The sequence below is a fragment of the Pristis pectinata genome, chromosome 21 (genome assembly GCF_009764475.1).
Source record: "Pristis pectinata isolate sPriPec2 chromosome 21, sPriPec2.1.pri, whole genome shotgun sequence".
Taxonomy (NCBI): Eukaryota; Metazoa; Chordata; class Chondrichthyes; order Rhinopristiformes; family Pristidae; genus Pristis; species Pristis pectinata.
In genome coordinates, this window is record NC_067425.1 from 18,226,613 (window position 1) to 18,248,347 (window position 21,735).

Below are 21,735 nucleotides of genomic sequence, written 5' to 3' on the forward strand. Positions count from 1 at the left end.
TATAAAACTCTGGTTGAGGCAGCATCTGGAATATTGCATTCAACTCTGGTCACCCCTTTATAGGGAAGGATGTGGAGGCTTTGAACAGGGTGCAGAAGAGGTTAACCAGGATGCTGCTTGGATTAGAGGGCATGTGCTATAAGGAGAGGTTGGACAAACTTGGGTTGTTTCTCTGGTGAGGCGGAGGCTGAGGAGAGATCTGATAGAGGTTTATAAGATCGTGAGAGGCATAGATAGAGTAGACAGCTGGTACCTTTTTCCCAGGGTCGAAATGTCTAATACTAGAGGGCATGCATTTAAGGTGAGAGGGGGTAAGTTCAAAGGAGATGTGCGGGGCCAGCTGTTTTTTTAAAAATATAAACACAGAGTGGTGGGTACCTGGATTATGCTGCCAGGGGTGGTAGTGCAGGTAAACACAATAGGTGTTTAAGACGCTCTTAGGTAGGCACGTGAATATGCATAAAATGAAGGAATATGGACATTGTGTAGGCAGAAGGGATTAGTTTGGTTAAGCATTTACAAGTTTAGTTTGGCACAACATCGTGGGCCAAAGGGCCTGTTCCTGTGCTGTACTGTTCTATGTTCTAAGTTCAAGGAGCTATACAGCATACTCCTGCTCTTAATTCCCTTCATTAAGCTGTAATTTAATACTGACACAAAAGTGGACATTGTACGAAGAGAATAAACATAGGAAAGTAAAGAGTGCTAGTCACTCAATGTTCAATGAATTACCTCTTGCAATCCCATTGTATTTGCAGCTCATATGCAATCGTAGACTCTTGCACTGGTGGTCATCTGAGACCACAGGTTTAAAATTATTGGCAAAAAATCTGGAGAGGAGATGCAGATGATTATTTAATGGAGGGTTGATGGGATCTGAAATTCTACCTGAAAAAGTGGATGTGGCTCATTCTGTAATTAATTTCAGTGGTAAATTGGCAACTACTAGACAACAGGCTACCTGATTACAAACTAAAAGTGGGGATTCTTCCAAAGAGGCAAAGGGTAGCGGGTGGTGCAGCTAGTAGAGCTGATCCAGTGACCCCCATACAATCCTGACCTTCAGTGCTGTCTGTGAGGAATTTTTGCACATTCTCCCCGTGACCATATGGGTTTCCTCCGAGTGCTCTAGTTTCTTCCCACATCCCAAAGACACCTGTGCTGTTAGGTTAATTGGTCACTATAAATTGAGCTTAATGTGGAAGTGAGTGCTAAAATCTGGGGGAAGCCAAGGGAAATGATGGGAGAATTTTTTTTTTTTAAACACACATAGAGCAGTGGGTGCCTGGAATGCGCTGCCAGTGGTGGTGGTGGAGGAGGCAAATATGATTGAAGCATTCAAGAGGCACTTAGATAGGCACATGAATGTGCAGAAAATGGAGGGATATGGACATTGTTTCCCAAGGACAGAGACCTGCACTCCAGGTAACCAAACTAAACTAATCCCTTGTGCATACACAGTGGGATGCGGGCAAGCGGCAACACTGAATAAAGATGCGAAGAACATAGCATGAAATGGGTGCATTAGTGGGCCAGTTTTAGCTGGCTATTAACTGATGAACATCTGCAGTTCTGAATGGAATCTACGGCAGTAATTCTTGCAAGTCCATGCATGAGCTGTGAATGTACTGACAGATTTAGAATGTCAAATCACTGCTGTTGGGATTCTGCAGCGTTACACTGGGTAAGCGTCCCTCGGATCCTGTGTTAGGTTAAACCTGATGCAGGATTCAAGAACCCTTTTTTATCCCCCTCAGTGGAGATTACGGGGCAAAGGATCAGGAGAGAAGTGTAAGACTTCTTAATGTTATATTCCACTTACGTTATTTGCTATTTTAAAGTGCTTTCAGGTGTTTTTTTTTGATAGCTAAAAGGCACATTAAATTATTTACATTTTAATAGTTTTTAAAATGTCTGAATGGCAGGGCTTTCCAAAACTATTAAAATTCATATATATCGCTGACAGCTGATAAAGATGGCAGTGCTGTTTTGCAAGCTGTTCAAGGCTTTCAGTGGTGTTTTTGGAGCAGGGCCTCCAGAGACATTGATGTTGGACTTAGAATGTTCCGGTAGGTTGATGCTCCCATCCAGATCAATTACATACAGATGTGGGGTTGACCTGAGGTGGTGCATGAGCAAGATCTGGATCAGTGAATTTATTAGACAAAATTAGCAGCTCATACCAAGGAATACTTTAGCACAGGGTGTCATAATCATTTGAAATCTAGTGACAAGTACAGAGATGTGCAGAAGGACACACCACAGCTTTTTTGGATAACTGGCAAGTTCAGGCATGTTTAACATTTCTGGGGTGAGGACTGTAATGTGTTATTAATCACCAATAGGTCAGGAAGGTTTCAGAGGTCAATTATAGCCTTTAATATTTCAAACCCCGATGTGCGAGAGGAATGTGGTGGGGTCGAGGGGTAGGGCTAATTGCATAGTTCTTTGAAAGAGGCCACACAGACATGATGGGCCAAATTGCCTCCCATATCTATTGATTCAGCATTTCAACATTATGAATATAGCAACACTTCTTTAAAGTGGTGAAATTAAGCTATAAATTTCACCGAGTAAAGTAATTGCTGTATCTCCCAATCATTCTAAATTTTGTTACAAAAAAAACTCGTTTGAATTCAGCAAATGTTCAGAACAGTAGATTGAGCTTCACTTGAAAGTCTGGTTTCACCAGAGCTGGAACTCTGTGGTTGTGTGAGGTGTGCTTCTCTTAAGACACCTCTGACCTTGACATCAGGTTAATTCCACTACAGGAAAGAATCCCTTAAAGCCACCTTATTTTATAGGAATCAAATCAGTTAAATTAATAGTTACAATTTCATTTACTGCAATGATAGCCTAGCTCTGCTACTATTATTTGTGTGATTTCAAGGCAAGGACAAAATCAATTTGGTTGAGTTTTTATATCTGTACCAAGTGAAGCATTTCACAACAATTTTTTTTATATTTATTGCTTCAATTTAAACAAGTTCTTTCTATTTTTAACAGCTAATGCTTCAGCCATAGGAAGAAAGCCTGTTTTTAAATTTAATTTCATTTTCAGTTGTGTTTTCTTGCTCAAGTGTTTTGAATCTTTGTTTATCTGCTGCGGCCTATTGATTGGATTAGAATAAAGGGGAAATTATACACCTCAGATGTAAGTGCTATGACTGCAGATGCAATAAGTTATAATCTATATTTAGATACCATAATATTAATTACATGTGTATTAATTTGTAGATGGTCTCGTTATAAAATTATCAAATGAAAATCATTAATACTGACAATTGCTTCCATTCATACAGCTTCTCGAATAAAACAGAAATATTCCAAAGTGCTTGACAGGAATGTTTACTCATGGAAGGAAAAAATTACACCAGCCACATTGAGCCATTAGGCAGAGGGCCAAAGGTTTGGCAAAATAGGGGTGAAACAGAGGAAAACTGTCAGAAAGGTATTGAAAGGGAATTTCAGAGAATAGGGCCATGACAACCGAATACAAGACTATCAATGATGGAATGCTTAAATTCTGGATCCCTAATTTCATCAAACAACATATCCGAAATGTTATCCAATAAGAGAACCTCTTCATTTATTCTTTTTAACCCAATGAGTGCACTTCTGCTGTGCTTTCTGGATTGTTCAATTCTGAGTTTTGGTGGCTTCAGAATTACGATTAAGCCCCCACTCAATAAGGTCTCTGAAACTTCCACGGGATTGGATGTTTGCTCACTTTTGGTGACGTACCAGCAGATGTGCACATTGAGCTGTGGCTCTCTCTTCTGAATTAGCTTCATGATCCATTCTAGGAACCAGAGCTAAGTTTAGGCTGGCTGTCTATTCCAGGAACAATTATTTCTACTTGTGGAGATTAGCAAAACGCGAATCAGAGTCTTAAAATTGTAACAATGTAGAAGGAGGCTACTCAGACTATCAACTCCCTGCCTGCTTCTTGCAGCCCAATTTATTCAATCCCATTTCCCGCTCTTTCCTCATGGTCCTGCAATTTATTTTCTCTCGATTGCCTATTCAATTACCTTTTGAAAGTCTGATAGATTCTATCTGTTCCACCTTTTTAAGGCAATGAGATCTAAATAATGGCCACATTCCACAAAGTGTTTAATCGCTACATTCCTCCTGTATCACTTTGAAATTATGCCACTTGGTCTTCAACCTAATGGAAATACTTCTCCCTAGTTACCCAAGTATACATATCAGGATCATGTCCCTCTCAACTTTATTTGCTCCAGCAGAACAACCTCACCTTCTTCAATCTAGATCACAAGTTGTGCACTGCTTCAACTACTTGAAATCCCTTCTCTGGTAATTCTCTTCTACACCCTTTCTTGGACCTCCTACTTCCTAAACTGTGGTGATTATAAATGAGCACAATTCTCCAGTGACCTGACCACTTGCATTTAACCAGAGGCCATCAGTGCAAGATTGCCACCAAAGGCAACAAATTGGGATTTGTGAAGAAACTGAATTATCCATATAGGTGATGAGAATGTGGAACTTGTTACCACAGGAAGTGGTCGAGGTGAATAGAGATGAATGCATTTAAGAATTTTACAGTATATAGGCAAGAAGGAACAGGATGGTCACACTGTAAGAGTCGAAGCTCAAGTGTGGTTGGGGCAAAAGGTCTGCCCTGTGCTAATTTTCTTACATGTCATATCCTGGAAACTTCAGTTGGCATAAGCAACACAACATTTCAGCTCTTGGATAAATTAGTTTTTGAGCCATTCTTATGTGCACTCTGATAAATAGACAGTTCAAATATTTCATTTTCATCCATTTACTTTCTTGTAAGTGGCTGTACATGTCTGCATAAAAGCAATTATTTCTGCTTTCTGTCATTATTAATCATGAAGAGAAGCTGAGAAAGCAAATTTATGCTCAATAGGAAACAAAGAAGATTAAAGGGGATATATGTTTCCAACTTTTAGAATTATGAAAAGAACCAATCAATTGGATATTCATGCCAAAACAATTATAGAAACCCCAGTGGGCATGATTTATAGAGTAAGGAAGCCATGAGTTAAGCTTAGTATTAAGAATAACTGTGCATTGACTGACAGGAAAAAACTGACACCAGCTACAGTAACTCCCTACTTCATTCAAACACTTAAAAGGAACTTGAATTAATCCTTATATATTTTAGTTCTCTCTTCCCTGTACTATCAATTCTCCCTATCTGCAGTGAATTGGTGCTATCGGCTACTGAAAAGTAGCCACTTGTACAACTACCGGCTTCATGCAGAATCAGATTAGACTCCCAAACCCCTTCAGATTTGATTCTTGCTCTCCAGACGAACAACCTTTACATTCTCTTTCTCTGAATAGGATGTTTAAAACTTTGTAAAGCGATTAGCCCAAAATGTGCATTGCACCAAATCTCATTTTAACACAATTTAAAACAAGGTTAAAAAAATTGCATTTTGCTTAACTTTTAAGTTTCATTGTTTTTTTGCAAGAGCTTTCAGATGTCATCAAGTAAAGGAAATCAGAGGAAATACCGGATAAAGATCAGCTATTTATTACAAAGGTTTTGTTATATATTTGCAGAACTTTACTCGAAATTCAACATATTCCTTGTAATTAAAACCTTAAAATAAGAAAGGGAAGGCCCCATCTCTTCATCATTTAATCAGGACAACATCCTTAGGGCGTTTCCAATGTCACCTCTGGATCGAGAGATCAGTACCACTGTCCACCCATTTTTGCTTTCCTCCAAATTTGTTATAATTAGTTATTAAAACTTTCCAAAATGCAATTGAAATGGATAATTCACAAGATGTATATTCATCTAGACATGAGAAATGAATGTAGCACAATAAATTATATGCCAACCTAGTCAGTAGGTGAAAAATCTAGCAGAATCTCTTAGGGAAGAAAGGTACTTTGTAATTAGTGTGATCATAGGAGAAGCTGGGTGCATGCAGTTAGTTCACTGTCAAATATGATTCTGAAAATACTAATAATCATTAACATGATTTAGCTAATCAAAGGCACGTTTTAATGTTGTAGGTGTTAAAGTGGGAGTGAGTATAAACAGATTTAAATAATTTCCTAACCAAACGTTATACCCAAATATATCAGAATTCAATGTGAATTTACAATAGCACTATTTTTAAAAATAATTCATTTCATAGCCACATTTTTATTTTTAACAATTATGGCAATCATTTATGATTATATTTGGTGTGAATCTAGAAATTGTAACACTTGGATGATGCAACGGAAGAATGCATATGAAGATTTTAGTAGGTTAAGCCATTGCTGTAACATTTACATAGGAGGGCCATGAAAATTTAATATTTCAATATGACATTTCCTACATGGATATTAATTTTTCAAGATGTTTTCATGTTTTTAACTCAGCTCACCTTTTTGAGCCACACCACTTTTTCCAATGCTTCTCTGGTTTTGCAGTGGCTGAATCAAAGTACAGACTTCCATGATAAGGTAAAATTCAAGACCGTGATCTCTTTTTCAACTTGCATTGCTCAGAATTTGTATGGATTGTTGTGAAGTAGAAATGAAATAAACAGCTTTTTGGCATTGAAATAGTAGTTAAAAAAACTGGGAGCTACAAACTACAATATCTATGAAAAATATATTTTGATCAGAAACCTGGACTCATCCAAATCCTTTCCACTTTCTTAGGGAGTCCTAAATATATTTACTGCTTTAAAGTGCAGTTACAATTGTTACATAAACAAACATAACCCGATTGTGTTCAGCAATATCCCTCAAGAAGTAAATGAATTAAGAGGCAGACGAAATGCTGTAATGATGATGGTGTGAGGTTTTTTGAGGAAGAAATATTGATCCTGATACAAAGGGAACTCACTCTCTCCTTTTCTGTGCAGGCAGTCAGTGCCTTGTTAACTTTCATCCAGAGGATGTGGTAAGCAGTATGGGTACACAATTCACACACAGGATGCCTCAAGGATCTCCGGAGAGTGTTCCTTGGATCAATACTGGCAGGGTTGGCATTTGGATCAGCTGCTTCATTGGCAGTAGATTGCAAGATAGAAGAAACAATTATACAAACAAAATAACTGGAGGTAAAGAGCAGGGAGGCACAAAAGGATGTTGACTGGCAGGGACAGAGGAGGAAGATGGGGTACTGATATTTCCAAATGTCCAATAAGATTTGGCTTTGGTAGATACCGTGCCCAGTGAGCAGTCAAAAATGCCTACAAAATCTCCACGACTACCAAGCTACAATCAATGTTCCTGTGGCTGGCAGCCAGTGACACATCCTTGTTATGCATCTGAGCAGTTAAGTTGGTGAAAGCAGCAGCTGCCCACTGTTATTCTGTGGGCAGCCAGCCCAGTCATGAATACCACATCGGCAATAGAACAACAGGGAGTCAAAACCCAGCAAGACTAGATGAGAAAAGTGGAAGCAGAAGAGGAAAGGATGTGTTACTAGAGCTAATTTTCTGACTTTATGCTATTTGGTAGAATCTTGTGTACTGAAGAACATACAGAAATTAAACTCAGACAAGTCAGAAAATTACCCGAGCTTTCTGAAACATTTTTAGCTTTCTATTCCTCAAATTTTAAATTGCAATGGGCAGAAAAAAATGTATATTAACATTTCATAAGGAGTGTCCCAGTTTACATTACTTTAAAAAGAGGTGTTAAGCTAGTTAAATCTCATAAGTTCATCTTGGGCTTTCTTTTCGTGATGTTTAACAATACCAATGAGAAAAACCAAACAGTTAGTCTTTGCCAAAACTCAACTCCTCTATTAAAAAAAAACTTGAAATGAAAGGGAACTGATAATAGAATTAAAAGTGATGCAATCAGTATGAAACTATCATGCTGAAGATTTCCAAGAAACAGAATAAATATACTTATTGTTTGATCCTTGTCACATTGAGTACCACTCCTGAGACTTGGGCACTCAAGGAACTGGAGTACTGAGGGAATGCCACAGTGTTATGGTGCTATCACCTGCCCTCTCAAGGGAGGAAAAAGATCCCACAGCTTTTTTTTTGGAAAGGAACAATTGAGTCTCTTTGAAGCTGTGGAAACAGAATCTCAGATTACTTCAGAATGATTCCATTCTGGGTGAGTACTAGCAATGAAGATAAGTAGAAATAGAAGCAGGATGGGACTTTTGGCCCCTTGCACCTGTTTGCCATTCAGTAAGACCATGCCTGATCTTTTACCTCAGCACCACTTTCCTGGACTAGCCTCATATCCCTTAGATTCTCAGACATTAAGCACATCTCTTTTCTGAATATACTTAGCAACTGAACTTTCGCAGATTCCCAGGGCTGAAAGTTCCAAAGATTTGCAAGCATCTGGGTGAAAATATTTCTCCTTAACCCTACCTTGAATTGCTGACCCCTTATTTTGAGGCTGTGAGCCCTGGTTCTAGACAACCCAGCAAGGGGAAACATCTACACTCAAGCCTGTTACATATTTTGTATGTTTCAATGAGATCACCTCTCATTCTTCTAAACTTTAGAGTAAAGGCAATTCCTGCTTAAATCTCTCCTCATACTGCAAACCCACTGCCTCAAGAATCAATCTGGTGAACCTTTAGTTGCACTCTGTTGCAAATAAATCCTTCCTTGGGTAGAGAGAACAGACCAGTGCACAATATTCCAGGAGCTGTCTCACTAGGCCTCTGTATAATTGGAGCAAGACTGATGCAGTTTCTAACAACTTTAGAACAAAGAAAACTAAATATGGTATTATTTAGAAATGTATTTAGGTAAATGTTCACAGGATTAAAAACTGCATTTGCCCACACAAACACAGCTGCCAAAATAATACCAACACTGTCAACACACCCACAAGATGCTTGTAAATGAACAGAATAGATTAACTTCTATTTTGAAACCCACCATTCCAGACACCTTGTAATCTTGGAGCTGGAATCCATCCAAGGGCAATGGCCACCTCACAGTTAAGGATCAATTAATCTTTAATGGCCATGGGAATACAATAAACTGTGTCAATGCCCTTAGTGTACCAGGTTATAATCATTCACAGCTTGTAGGAAAATATTATCAACAAAACATACACAATCAAGAAGAAATCCACTAGATAACCATCATGATGGAAGCCTTAAAAAATAAAAGCTTCAACTGTTTAAACACCTACAAACTTTCCATCAGAGGCACACATAACTAACATGGAAATTCATTCCATGGTTTGTTCAGGAGACAACTTTGTGATAGTGCTCCAAGTGTCTGCTCTTTGGATGCTTCAACAGTTTTATTGGGCTGGAAGATGAGAGGGAGAGGAGTTGTGTGGAGGGTTAGGCTTATGATTAGGGTTAGGGTTGCGTAGAGGGGACACTGTGCAGGAGACCATATCCAGAGGGATCTACAGGGAAGCAATTTTCATGACAGAGCCAAGTAAGGTTGAGAAGCAACGTTCCACATCCCCGAGCTTTACCAAGGACACCTCATCACTGATCGATGTCACCCGCTGAAAGGTTGAAAGCAGGGTACCGACAACATTGCCTGTGTCTGTCAAGGTCATGTGGACCTCAACTTCCACGGCTGAAGCAAGTTTGTCCAATGGCATACCTCAGGTCTAGTTTATTATGGAATGGCCAGCCCACATCCCTTTGGACAGCAGGATGCGATAGCACCAGGCTGTGCTCACATTTCAGATTTCCCCAGAACTTAAACTGCCAGAGACTGCACTCTCATTGGCTCATATTTTCCACATCACCAGCTCCACTGTTCTCTCAATCTAGACAAGGTACAGTCTGAAAGTCCAGCTTATTTGCCATCACAGACAGGACGTAGTTTTTGTAGATGATCTGCATTTATGGATCAGTGAAGGAACAGGATGGAAGGGGAAACTTTATCAGCTCGCTTCTGAAAGCGAAGGGCTCGATTTTCAAGAGGACATTCAGTGGCAGCTGGAATTACCAGCTTGTGTAGCACCAGGGAATCAAGCAGCCTTTTGTCAAAAACAAACCATAGAACAAGTAGTTTCCCTCTTTTCTCCAGGTGCCAAGTCTGATACTGTAGTACAGCAACCCCCAACTTATACAGCTACTGCCCTACCCTCAGGATGCAACAAGTCCTTCACAGCCAAAGTAGTAGTTTTGAAATGTAGCCCCCGACAAACATTGCACTGTTTGTGGTGAAGTTAGCTGCTGAGGACACTGAACAACCACTGTGGTCAAGCAGTAAAAGCTGGAAACACTCAGCAGGTCAGGCAGCATCCATGGAAAGAGAAATCGTAGAATAGAGATTTCAGGTCGTGGATCCTTTGTCAACCCAAAACATTAACTCTGCTTCTCTTTCCACAGATTCTGCCTGTCCCGCTGAGCGTTTCCAGCACTTTATTTTTATTTCAGATCTCCAGCCATCACAGTTATTTTGATAATACAGTGGTATTGTTGGTTGAGATACATAATTTAGCTAGGGCACCAGGAAAACTCATCATTGCGTGGGGCAATACATTTCCACTCTACATAGTATTTGCTGTATGCTTCTCCAATGCACAGAGGGTGCAGGGGGTTCACCAATGACATCAATCAACAAGATGTTGCTGTGATGATATTCTTATACAAGAATAGGCTTTGCAAACAGCATGAGCTGCAACTACAGAAGCTGGTCTTTATCAGAGGGTGAAGGCCACCACCGGCAAATGTTAAACTGCTCATATTCAGGAAACTGGGCAGTGGAACAGCACTTTGTAAGCTTCAAAGACTACCTTGGTTGCTCATTTCCCAATTCAGTCCAGTTAATGTGGATCTCCAACAATCCCCTGCCCTGGGTCCTCACCTCTGATGCTATGAAGTTTAATTGCCATTGGAGACATACTGTACCTGTCCCCATCACCCTACCCACCAACTGAGGGACTAATCTGCCCCACTGCCAGAACGGGAATGGTTGCTTCAAGAGCCAATGTCAAGGCAGGAAATGATATGGCTCAATCCGCCCTTCTTGTGCGCCTTCGGAAGTAATGCTCACTGGCTGGTTAATTACACAGGGAGTACACACAACTGGCAATTCCAACACACATAAACCACTGCATATTGTTTATATTAGAATATCACTCTCCACAACCTTGAGTGAAACTGCTGTAGAGTCCCCGCACAGCATCACTTCGAAGTGCCCACCTCACATGCAGAAGATTTCAACGCATTTTACTTCCAACAATGTCATAGATGACACCATGGTTGGTGCAGACGTGGTAGACTGAAGGACCTGTTCCTGTGCTGTAACTCTATGTTTTTAAGTAAATAGCGGTGACCTGAGTTTGATGGAAAATAAAAACACAAAATGTTGGAGATACTCAGCCAGTCAGAGAGCATCTGCAGAGAGAGAAGCAGGATTAGCATGTCAGGTCAACGACCCATCATCAGAACTGGAGAAATGAGAAAGCAAGGTTCGTTTTAGGTTGCAGAAGGTGCGAGGGGTGGAGAGAACAAAGGGAATGTCTGTGATTTGGTGTGAAACAATGTTTTGGAGCTGTTCAGTTAATGGATGAAGAAGGGCAGTTGGAGAGAGGATAAATACAAAAGAATATGCAGGAACTGTGAAATGCACACACAGCAGTTGCGAGAAATGCTGAAAATACCCATCAGATCAGGCAGCATCTGTGAGGAGAGACACAATATTAAGGTGGATAACATTACAACAGAACCGTCCCATTCTGATGTGAACAATATAGGCTGGTTATCTGAGACTGTTGAATTCAATACTGAATCTTGAAGGAGCACTGTCACCGGAAGAGACTACCCACATTGGACCTCACCATCCACCTCAGGATCCACATGACCGGAGCAGAAGTAGGTCATTCTCAATGAGGAGGAGGAGAAGGGTGGGGATAAAAAGGAAGAGGAGTTACAAGAGATTCTGCAGATGCTGGAATCTGGAGCAACACAACACAAAATGCTGGAGGAACTCAGCAGGTCAGGCAGCATCTATGGGGGGAAATAAACAGTTTTGACTTTTCGTGTCATGACCCTTCATGAGGATGAAGGGACTCGACCTGAATGTCAACTGTTTACTTGTCTCCATAGATGCTTCCTGACCCGAGTTCCTCCAGCATTTGTGTGTGTTGAGGAAGAGGAGTTAACTCTGTTTCTCTCTCCACAGATTTTGCCTGATTTGCTGAGGATTTCCAGCATTTTCTGCATCTGTGTTTTTTCTTTAATCTTCAATTTTGTTTGATGGGAACAGTTTGCTTCAGCTCTTTGGTTACATTGAAGGCGGGACAAATAAACACAAGAAGACATATTCAAATGGAGAAGAATCTAAGTAATTCAGATTGAATATCTAACTAAAAACTTTGTACTTACTGCCTGGATAAAATCCAAGCACTTTCTGCAGCTACTGTACAGACCCAGTCTCTCAGTGGGCAGTGCCTATTATTTAAAGCTTTAATTCACTGGCTAATGCGTATCCATGGTTGTGTTGCAGAAAATTGCCCTGCGTGGGTGGCTAGGGTTACATACATCACAGCAATCGTGAGGAAGTGATGGAACTAGCATACATATAAGCTTCCTTGCAGTTTGACAGCCTAGTTTCAGTGAAACATTGCCTATGAACTCCTGCTATCGATGTTTGTTTGTGATATCACAAACAAACCCGTACTTCAGTCTATTGAGAGAGTACATGGACATTTGTAAAAAAAAATACTCGCTTTGAATCACTGTGGAACTGTACTTTCTGAATAGCTTGTGAATGGAACCTGCAACCATGGTAACACCAACTTCTTTACTGCATTTGTAATAATTAGTAAAAAGTCACAACTGCCAGAGCTGTAAATAATCATGTTTTATTGTTAGATTCTGATGTGGAGTATACTTTTTATTAAGGCTTATTATTTTCTTAAATGTGTTATTAGTTTTTTTTACATATGAATATTGATAATTATCTATCCAGATAAACAGCAATATTTTGCTAAACTGTAATAAAGCATCAGAATAAAATTCAAAAATCTGTACAATAAAAACACAACGATCCAACAAGCTCAGAAGTTTGGTGATTTCGGATTGGCTGATTTTCTGGACTAGTGAATGTTTCCCTATTAATAACAAACACACTTTGAATTCACTTTTTTTGTTTTAAAAATATGCTACACGGGACAAAATAAAATTTCCTATCAAACCAGTAAGTTCAAAGGGAGTGTGGGAACGAAGGCCTCTGCAATGGAAAGAGAGCACAGGAACCAGGGTCTAGGATTTGAAAGGGACCGAGGGAAATGAGGTCGTGGTGAGTTGAAAGGGAGGAGAGGAAATCGGACATTTGAGTTTTAAGGGAGTGTAGCAAACATCAGGCAATGAGCCAGATGCCAAACCAACAGGATTTCTGAATAGTCAGATAGCAGATTATCAAAGCTTTACTGTAGCAAATCTCTCCACAGTTGAAAAGAGAAAAGACAATTAGATTTTGGTTTTGCCATGGAGATCCTCTATCAGAATCATTAATCGGTCCTTTATTTAGCTGCTGAGAAACATGCATCATCTCAAGGATGGGTTCTTGCTTCTTTTTTTAATCTCATCTGAAGTAGGGCATTTCTGCTGGGTTCTATATTGAGAAATGTATGTGTATTCCAACAATTTAAATTGTACTTAAGACACTCTTGCATTTCGCGCAGCAGCTATTAATCTTCTCATATTACTTTTCACTTGAAGAAGAGTCCCTGGATTTCTCACATAACTTTGTCTCAGAGTGACCACCACTGAGCTGAAGTGTATGTGGACCACAGGATACACTGATCCTGCACTGTGGAGACCCCAGGCAAAGCCCTTCCAAAGAGTATGGAGGAGATTCCAGCATTATGGAGAAGCGAACAATGTTAGAGAAAGACCATGATGGTGGTTGATTTGATTTCAACAACTTGCATTTGTAGAATGAATTTAAGGCAGTAGAATAGTGCTTTACAGGAATTATATCGAACAAAAATTGGTGCCAAGCCAGGCAAAGATATATCAAGGCAGGTCATCAAAACTTGGTCAAAGGGGGAAGTTTTAAGGAACATCTTAAAGGAGTAAAGAGAGACAGGTGGGCATGCAGAGGTATTTCTTAGCTTCAGGCATTGGCAACTGGAGGCATGGTTGTCAGTGATGGGGCAATTAAAATAGAGAACATTCAACAGAATGGAACTGGAGAAATAATAATATTACAGAATGTTGCAAATCTGAGAGAGATTACAGGGTCAGGAGAGTCAGCAGATGTAGGGACAACGGGTGAACATTTTCAAATCAAAGCATTTATTAATTGGGAGCCAACATCAGTTAGCGAGCATTGAGGTGAAGGGTAAACGGGACTTGGCACAAGTTAGACAAGTAATTTTAATCTATTTGGTAAAGGAGTTATCCAGACCAAGTATGATAGCACTGAGATCCTGTGTAGGTCCCAAATGCGTCAAAGCACTGGATAGCAATTTCCTTGATATTTTCCATAATCTGAGATTAGCAACAAAAATAACAACAATCTGTGAATCATCTGCACTGCAAGCATGATCCAATTTAAAGTCCCAAATCTCCTGACAGATTTAGTTGCAGTACAGTACAGCGGGAAATGCAACCTGCCACTTTTCTGTTGTTACACATGCCAAATGTGGGAACTTGTCCTGTGTACACAATTCACAAATTGTCCCTTAATCTGGCATAGCCAGATGCTTCTCTCTGGCCCAGAAGCAGCAACAGCTTGGTTACAAGCCCTTGATTTTTTTTTAAATCATGCATTTCTTTCTTAGCAAAGAGAACTACATTTGAATGCTCCACATAATCTCAGAGAATGTCCTACGAGAAAAAATATTTTCCAAAGGAGTCCACTGAATCAGAATTTCTTATCTATAATGTAAATCAAATTGCATCCTGAGAATGTTTCCCTTATAGCATAATACTTCTTGGAAATCTTCATCCAAAATGAATATTAGGATGCAGAGGGAGATTTCAGTTCCAAGAGGGAGAAGATAATTTAGTGCAAGAACATGGGAACTAAAAACAGGGGTAGGTCATTCAGCTCCTTCTACCTGTTCCACCACTCAATGATGAATGATCCTTTACCTCAGTATCACATTCCTGCACTTTCCTTCAATTCCCTTAATGTCCAAAAATCTGTCAGTTCCTGTCTTGAAAAAATTCAACGACTGAATTTGCACCATCCTCATGCTTAGAGAATTCCAAAGATTCACTCCACTCTTGTAGAAGGTAGTTCTTATCTCTGTCCTGAATGGCCAGCCCTTCATTCTAAGAGTGTGACTACCATCTTAAGTATTTTGAACCTTTCGATGAAATCACCTCTCATTCTTCTAACCTCTTGAGAGTATAGGCCCTGTTTAATTTCATCTCACAGAATAATCCCTTCAATCCAGGAATAAATCTGATGAACCTTTGTTGAATTCCATCTATCCTCTGTCACAAGTATGCTCATCCTTTGACAGGGAATTACCTGTGACATTCTCATACCACAAGTGAACAAATTTTTATAAGTATATTAGCTCGGACCTTGCAAAATGGCCATTTCAATCAAATGTCTGCCCATGCTATGGTGAAGAAAAGCCTGCTGTTGTAAGTCAGGATGTGATGTTGCATTGGCAAAATAAAATTGTGGCAGCTTTCATAAAAATATTGACAGAATCAACTGTACCACATATAATAGATTGGTTACTGAAGCAAGTGACAGGATGTATATTAAGGTATACTTGCCATTATAAATCAGATCATTTTCAAGACATTAGTGGGTTATTGCTGGAGCAAAATGTGGAACAATTAGTTAAGAAGTTACTTTAAAACTGCTATATCAATCTACTTTCTGGATATATTTGGAGGGGCTGAAAAAGTTGAGGATAGGGTAGATGACGTCTTGCACACTGTTGTGTTTATTTAATAAAATTAATCTTGGTAGAATTTGGTTATTATTTTTCAAAATACATGTTGATGCATGTATTTTCATACTTATATTTTACTGTACACAGAGCAATGAAATTGAAAGATAGAACACATTACATTACTGATGAAATAAATAGGCTTTCATTATTGATGTAAAGTTCATAGAGGTAAACCTAAACCCATCTTAAACACAAGTGTTTTATTACGTAGATGTGCCAAAGGGGAGCTGCAACTTATAGATCAATATGACTGTTAATCCAATTTTATGGTAATTAAACCTTCCCACTGTGATCGCTGAAATAAGATCTGCTGAATTGGGCAACATTTTGCAGGTTCTCTATGGATTTACATGAACAAAATGATTATGAAATCAGTGAAGGCAGTTCTACATGATGAATTATGTGACTGGTTATACCTCTGGGTATATTCAGACATCTGTTCCATACATTTATGCTTGTCAATGTAGTAAGATATATTTACTGGTTACCAACTTGGAGTTTTTATTACAATATTTCTAGGAAAAAGCTAAAATGATTGACGAGTGTAAGGATTCCAATCAGACCATTTTGATCTGCCTTTCAAAAATATCCGGTTCTCTGACTGTACTGAGAATGAATAAAAGTATTCATGCCACTTACATGATTGTTAAAGGGCATTTTCTTGTGTAACTGGATACCGACATGGAAAACCTTTACGTAAATACTGATTAGATAGTTTTCAAGAAGGGTGATTCTATGATCATATGTTGGAATGGACACCAAGTAGCTTTAAAAATCCATATGCCAACCAAAGAGCTATTAAAATAAATTGAAAATAAATTGGCAGCTCAAAATTGCTGAATTCTTCCATTTCATTTCACTTCACAATAGGAATTAGCCAGAACCTCCTTATTTCACAAACATTCTCTGTCAACATCCCTCCCTTTAATTCACACTCACACTTGACCATCTCTCTCCCTTTGGTTTACATTCACATCTACCCTGCCTCCAGTTTATACATACTCTACTTTTTCTCTCCCTCTAGTTCAAAACCACACACTAAACTATTCCTGCCTCCTTCCACACTTTCTACCCTGTGCCTCACTTCAGTTAACTCTACCACATCCATCTCTCAGAATATACATTCAAGCTCTACCCAATCTCTCCGTGCAGTCCATTCTCACACCATCTCTGTAATTCACATCCGGGTTCTATCCCCGAGCCTCCGAGTTCACTCTCACAGTCCATCCCATCCCCAACTCTATTTTTTTTTAAATCTTTCTCCTCCATTATAAAGGGACTTGATAGGATAGATAACAAGTTGAAAATCAGAGAAAAAAAATTGTAGGTGCTGGAAATCTAAGATGAAAATAAAATGTGCTTGAAATACTTAGCAGGCCAGGCAGCATCTGTGTGGAGTAGCAACTAATGTTGAATTCAATATGTAGTCCTAAGGAGTAATTGTCTGGAAATGATAACTCTGTTTCTCTCTCTGTAGATGCTGCCTGCCCTGCTGAGCACCAAGTTTTAATTTCAGATAACCAACCTTTTCTCCAAGGTCATCCATCTTAACTCAAGTTTTCTCTCTCCACTGATGCTGCCTGATCTATTGGGCATTTCTATCATTCTTTTCTATTTCAAATTTCCAGCCACTACTACACTCTGCATCTCACAGTTCCAGCACATTTTGTTTTTGTTTTTTATCCTCCCCTTAGCTCTCGTTCATCCATTAACTAGACATCTTCAAAAGCATTGTGTTGCTTGCGCAGCCTTGATCTCCACCCTATCACTGACATTCCCCTTGTCCTTTGCACATCCACCCCCTCTGCAATTTAAAACATACTTGTGTTCTCGTTTTTCCATTGACTTAGAATGTTAACTCTGTTCCTCTCTCTACAGGTGCAAGGTTGTTGTTTCTCTGGGCTGGTGAGGCTAGAACCAGGGGTCACAAGTGCAAAATAAGGGGTCTGTCATTCAGAACTGAGATGTGGGGAAATTTCTTCACCCAGTGATTTGTAAAACTCTACAATTCTCCACTCAAGAGGCAATAGAAGTTGGGTATATGCAGGACAGAGACTGTCAGATTGTTAGTCACCAAGGGAAGCATGAGATATAGGGTTAGAGCAAGAAAGTGATGCTGAAGTAAAGCATCGACCATGATCATACTGAATGAAAGAAAACACGAGAAATGCAATGGCCTACCCCTGCTTCTGTTTTTTCATTCTTATGCTGGGTCCTACCCCATCTCTTCCTTCAGTTCACACAGGTATTCTAATCCATTCGTCCTCCGAGTTCACACCCACACTCTACCACATCCCTCCTGTAGCATTATTCTCCAGGATGTAAATGGTTAAATGGAGGGATAACCTTTCAGAAGGAAAAGTGTAGTACAGTACAATTGCAGAAACAAAGCACCTGACAGTGGGGGTGGCACTGTGGCGCAGCTTGAGTGCACAGGCAGGTTGATTTTGTTACATTTCTACAATTGTACTAGGTGAGGTTGTTGATGTAATGGAATTTGGATTTCTCCCTTCCCTCTCCACTCTGACCATCAGTGGGCTTCGGATTGACCAATTCAGGGCCCCATGGGCTTGGCATTCAGATGCGTGTGGAGAGGGAAGGGGTGCAATTATTGGGTGGTTGCAAAGAGGGGAAGAGAAGGTTCATCCTCATTCCAGGGTATTAATGGAGGGATAGAGAAGGAGAACCCTCATCGCACCTGGGTTCATGTTTATACAGCCCAATAGGACTTGGGACTGGGGAGAATGGAGAACAGATAATAATTCAGAATTTGAACAGGAATATTTGAACTAACATACAAATGGGGCTCTGTAACGTCATCTGTGGAATGCCTATCGCCTCCTGTTCCATTTGCAATATACTTTGCCCTTGAGATACATCGTTTCTTAAAACAATGGAGGCTACTCAAAGAGACATAAGAGTCTGCAAATGCTGGAATATGGAACAATAAACAAATCTGCTGGAGGAACTCAGCAGGTCGAGCAGCATTTTTGTGTGTGTGTGTGTGTGTGTGTGTGTGTGGGGGGGGGGGGGCCATTTAAGAAAATATCCTGATACAAGGTTTCGACCCAAAACGCCAGCAATTCCTTTCCTCCCACAGCTGCTGCTCGAACGGCTGAGTTCCTTCAACGGATTGTTTGTTGCAAGTTGAATGAGGTGGAGTGAGAGTCGTACATACAGACAGACAAACAATAGGGGCATAACACTAAACCCAAGTACATACATCTGTTGGAACAGTTTACAACTCACCAAGTCCCTCCCCTCCAACAATTAGGGAAACTGAAAACAAGAATATTCTGTTAATCAATTAAAATTACACAAGAGTAAATAAGATGCAATGTTTCAGGACAGAACGTGGAAATAACTCAACCAAGAACCATCATTGGATTGACAGAACTCAATAACCTCATCCGATCAACAGTGGCTGTGAAGCAAGAGTTCAATGTGTGTTCAGTCAGGGGAGGAGTTGAGGATTCAGTGCAAGGATCCAATAATACTCAGTGAGGACCCCAGACTAAACAAGAAGATTGATGGTGGATGTGATACTATTGTTCACTGTGATCTTTGATGATGGAAGACAGATGGAAGTGATATAGTAGGGAGAGGGTTTAAAGTTGACATGTCATTGTTTTAGGAATGGTGTTAAAGTGAATACACTATGGTCAGCTGGTGGGGAAGATGATAAGGAATTTTCTCGCCAGAAGTTAGCCATCGTGTGTTAGGAGGAGCAAAAGCAATAGAAGGGAATAACGTGACTATGACTAGGGAAGAGTTAAGGTGAATACAAGGATTGGATCAGTGTAGGAACAGCAGCAGGGCCAGTTGTCTGGAAGCCAATGTGTGTGGAAAGAACATCGAACACAATGAGTTGATGAGAAATCAGTAGGGAGGATATTTTCAAGACTGAACAGAGCTGGGAGAGAAATGATTCAAGAACTAAATCAAAATCTCCATACTGTCAAGGATGACAGGATGAGTGGGAGGTGGATTGTAAAGTATTAGAATACAAGATGGGAGAGGGGTTGAGAAATGAGACAACAAAGGTGATCATACCTAATCAAAGGGAATGGAATTCAAGGGGAGGTAATATGGTTATATCATCTGCCTCCAGAAAAGAATGTCATTTCTATTTAAGTTAGAGTCAATAGGAACAACGGAACAGGACGCGTGCACAGAATATGAAGTCTCCACATCTTCCATCCTAATCAGGGCAAACTTGGGACAGCACAATTGTGGAATGCTGTTCTGGCTATGGAGGAATATACATGGCAGTGATTTTATGAATCCTGGATTTGCCTGGATTCCCATTCACCAGCTTGAGGTGTACAGATACTCAGATGGGATATTGCACACTGTTTATGGAAGGGCAAGTACTTTGTCACTATTAATGTTTAGATAATGAAACACGGGAGCAAGAATTGTCCCATTCACAGTGTCGCTTACTGCTCTAAAATGCACAAAAATAATCAAGATAGGAAGCCACATGTTGCTTCCCTTCCTGACCCACCACACCACAAATTTGAATTTTCATTACTATCAAAGCCATTGCTCAACTTGGCCACCCCATTCCCTCACCCCTGCTCCTCCCCTCTGAAATCCTCTGGAAAACATCGTGAGAATAATCCAACAAAATAATAAACTGGAACAAGGAGTTCATAGGTTAGGAGAGGGAAGGCTGAGTGTACAGAGAGAGTATGAAGAGGGACAGCTAGGTTACATTGTGATGCAGAGGGAGTGGTATAAGATAGTAAATAATATTAGTCAACATCAATGGACGTCAATGTCATTGATGGGATTTCTGCACTACAATGCATTTGTTGTTTTCATTCTTATGACACTAATAAGTTATTTATGCCACAGTAAAACTGTTAATCTGGTACACTCATGACCTTGGTGGTACTGAAATGGCAGATTTTCTAGACTGTCGAATCTTATTAATACTTCAACACACTTTTATATTCACTTCTTTTAAAGATAAAGATATTACACAGTAACATTCCTGTGAAGCTGGTAAGTTTAGAGGGAGTGCAGGAACCAGGACCCGATGAGTTGGAAGGGAGGGACGAACATCACCTGGTGAGCCAGGTTCTGAACCGTTGGGTTTTCCAAACAGTCCAACAGCAAAATATCCAAGTTTTACTGCATTTAAATCACAAATCCTCTACATGTGTTGGAATACATGAATTTTTGAGAAATAATTTATGTTAGTAATCAGGTTTTTCTACTAATCCACGAATAGCTTGATTTATATCGTAGCTTAATACAAATTAAGTAAAATGGTACAGATCCAGTCTTGTCAAGTAGGGGTTGTGTGATGGGTTTACTCTGACAACACATTTGATGAATATTTGAGAGGGGGCTGTAGAATTATCCTCCATGATATAAATGATTAAATGGAAATGAAAATTCTCAGAGGAAAGATACAAAGCATAAGATCTTAAGTTGTGTGGGTTTGTTGTATGAAGAGGCAGCTCCCATTTTGTGAAGCATTGTCTACACTGATAAACTTGGCCCTCAGATTTATCAAAGACAAATCTGTTCACTGCATCAAGTCCTGGCTGGTTCCTTGATGAGATAACAACAACAAGGTGCAGATAATGCCTCGTAATCAAAGCAGAACAACAGGACTTTGATAGCCAGTTACCAGATGGTGCACCCCATCAGTGGGCAATGAGGATGAAGTGCAGGAGGTTTCAACAATCATGGCTGCAGCAACTATTAGCTGAGTTGCCGATCTCTGAGCAAAATAGCTTAAGTGATTGAAAGTAATTTATTTGATTTGTAATGGTGGTAAGAGGACTGATTGCATGTTATACCTTCTGCAAATGCTATCTCAATAAATCTATTTTGTTAAAGATCCCAGTAGATTGTAAACCAAAATTCTGAAATGGGCAC